The sequence below is a fragment of the Frankliniella occidentalis genome, unplaced genomic scaffold, assembly GCF_000697945.3.
Source record: "Frankliniella occidentalis isolate FOCC.00 unplaced genomic scaffold, Focc_3.1 Scaffold194, whole genome shotgun sequence".
Classification (NCBI taxonomy): domain Eukaryota; kingdom Metazoa; phylum Arthropoda; class Insecta; order Thysanoptera; family Thripidae; genus Frankliniella; species Frankliniella occidentalis.
The window spans coordinates 89,261-92,543 of record NW_026267320.1 but is presented as its reverse complement, the minus strand read 5'-3'; the positions used below and the strand labels follow the sequence as shown (position 1 = coordinate 92,543).

General features: G+C 40.5%; 1 non-coding gene across 1 annotated transcript; it reads left to right on the top strand.

The window, feature by feature from the left end:
- Window positions 1–2,503: 2,503 nt before the first annotated feature.
- LOC113209703 (U6 spliceosomal RNA) lies at window positions 2,504–2,610 on the top strand. The gene has a single exon (XR_003303590.1). It is a non-coding gene; the product is annotated as a U6 spliceosomal RNA (small nuclear RNA).
- The last annotated feature ends 673 nt before the right edge of the window (window positions 2,611–3,283 follow it).

Sequence of the window (3,283 nt, the reverse complement as noted above, 5' to 3'; positions counted from 1 at the left end):
AAATTTTTGATCTCAGCTATATGACAAAAAAAAATAATTGTAGGTATCTTTTTTCATAATATGAATGCATTCAAATGAAAAGAAAAGAAGCCAAGACAGTTGCCAATGTCCCCACTACATTAAAAGTAGTTAGCAACATTTCAGTAAATGAAGGAGCGAAGATATGAAATTATGATTGCAAAAGGAGACGACCACCACAAGTTTCCACATGCCACCTTTCTTTCCCGATGAGCAACAGAAAGTCTGCAGAGAAATTCTATCACCTAAAATAGAAGTTATATCTAAACAATATTAAGTACCACAACTTCCGCGATATAAATACAACTCCTCAGCCTGCATAGAAGTGATACATAAATATTCATAAATATTTAGATTTTTATAAGAACTACTTCGTCTACAAGAATAGTTAATATGAGGTGATGTACCAATTTTTAAAATACGTTTGAAATACTACACAGACTTTAAACCACAGAAATAATTATAGTTAAGTAGGGAAAATATTTCATATGACTGGATGAAACAAAATTTGTGCAAGAAGAACATGGGTTTCTAGGAATATTTCTAGTGGTTAGAGTGCACGAGCCTTCAGAATCTACAGAGCACTTGCTGATTTAAAAATGATTTCATAATGATTTCATATAGATCTTCTTTCAAATCTAATAAGTCCCCCCACTTTCAAGAAGCAAGCCAAAGGGAACCATTGAGAAGTGCACTTTCTTCAAATTGCGGCAAAGCATGCATCTGAAAAATGATCAGACTATTTAACTTGTTCCATATGACCTGCGCCCACGCCACAAAGAGAATAACAGCGCATGTTAGTCGCTGAAAATTTCATGCAAACAGACAAGAAGCAGTGGCATTAATCAATACCATTTTGTTTTTTGTGGAGATAAGAAAGAAAAGACAGTCATGCATTAAGTAGAAAACATGCGAGACATGTAAAACAATTACATGTACAAGACAAATTGGTATTGGCACAGCAAAGCACACGGACCTGGACAGAGCCACTCAATTAATGATTCGAGAATTACAATTTAAGTGTCTACTTTTCCAGGTGTTAGGCAATGTGCTAAGACCACATCCATTGATTTGGTACCCCAAGAACAACTCTGTCTTAGCTATATATGACCAAGGTTGGGCCATAAATTCTGACACTCTGTGCGGGACTGGCCTGGATGAGCAGGACCTCACAGAGGAGAAAGGAAAAGCGAAGTGGAATGGCGCCATTTCAAAAAAATAACAAGACGATAGGGGAAGGAGGTCAGAATACACGTTGGCCACGTTATCAATTGGACCGAAAAGAGAACTAAAACACATTTCTTGTGGAACAAGCCAAGTGCAGCGCTTTCTGAAACATACGCTTTGGTGTTCAAAATGGTTAAAAACTCTCGTCGTGGAAAAATAACAGAGGCTGGCGAAAGCAAACAAAGTTAAGATAAAGCTATCTGTTTGTGATGTACGAACTAACAGTTCGTTGGAGCAGAAAAATAGAATGCTGAAAGAACGGATATTCACGCCATAGGGGCGTACCTCAGTAGGAACGAATATTACATCTAGCCTATTTCGATATGGCGGATACTTTTCAAAGAACAATACATACCTCCGTTTTGAGGGCACTCACGAGCGAAGTGTCCCATTTCGTTGCAACGATAACAAACTGAAGAGCTCATTTTGAGAAGGCAACAACTTTGGATGCAATCTCAATGGTTCTCCCTCAAAATGAAAATGAAAATACGATGACGTAAAAACGGCTCCCTCAGAACGGCTTCGGAACGGCGTCGCAGGAGTTCGTTGCCCTTTGACACTTCTTCCACGCTTCTTCTTAGCAAAGAGGTGCCCTGCAAACATTTTTATTTGTTGATTCACGGTAAGAAATCAAGGAGTACCTTCAACTTCATTGTAAAACACTAGTAGATTCCGTCATCAAGTGTTTCCTGATGTCGTTCAACAATAAATGCATTTTTCTAAACTTTCAAATAACTTTAAACTAAAATTTGTTTATGCTAGTGTTGGACATTCTGTAAACAGAAGAACACTGCCATTCCAGAATTATGTCAAATGAGAACCTCTTTCACAATTATTTCGCATTAAGAATGACGTTGCTTCCATTTGCAATGAGCAAAATCATTCATTTGAAATTAAAAGTTCGGAGCAATGTTCGAAACTGCGCGCAAAAGCTTCGAAAAAAACGTCGCGTCATTCCAAGCAGGCTTTGTGCGCAACATGTTTAAGGTTCCCACTTCCCCCGATAGATGGCGTCGGCTTATAATAAGAGCGCGAGCTATGCATATTTAGAACGATTTTAAGAGATTAAAAATGCAATTATAAGGAGAATCTTGTACCTAAAGGCTCGGAACTGTTTATTGTTGATGCATTAGTTACATATTATTCCAACACAAAGCGTCAGTTTCGTCATCACGGTAGCGGCAACTTTGGGTCAAAGCGCTGACGACGTGATGTATGGAGGTGCGGTATATATACACCGATGATTCCTCTCGTCGTCGTACTCGCTTCGGCGGTACATATACTAAAATTGGAACGATACAGAGAAGATTAGCATGGCCCCTGCGCAAGGATGACACGCAAAATCGTGAAGCGTTCCACATTTTTTGGCAGACACGGGAGTGAACGAAAACGGATTTACACTGTAGCCCCTACTATCCCAGCAGAAATGTATTCCTCAACAAATCCTTTCAATATTTTAGATGAATAGGGACTTAAATTAACGTTTTAAATGTCCCAGAAAAATAGAAAAAACTATGAAATCGTTGGCTTTTTGCTTGCATACTCGCACAGGGCTGGCCATGAGAAGCCGCACGCGCACCGAGGATGGGCAAGTGCGGACGCACCCGTGTATGCGGTACAGTATTTGAACAGCGTCAGTCAGCCACATGGTATGACTGGGGTATAACCGTGTTCCTCGCCCTGTTCAGATGGACCTACAGCCTAAAGACCCTATTCTTTGACCAGAGGCCCGGGCCTTTTTTTAGGGGGGGGGGGAGCAAAGTGCAATAACAGTATTTGGTCAAAGAATAGGGTCTTTAGGCTGTAGGTCCATCTGAACAGGGCGAGGAACACGGTGATATCCCAGTCATACCAGGTGGCTGACTGACGCTGTTCAAATACTGTACCGCATACACGGGTGCGTCCGCTCTTGCCTATCCTCGGTGCGCGTGCGGCTTCTCATGGCCCTGTGCGAGTATGCAAGCAAAAAGCCAACGATTTCATAGTTTTTTCTATTTTTCTGGGACATTTAAAACGTTAATTTAAGTCCCTATTCATC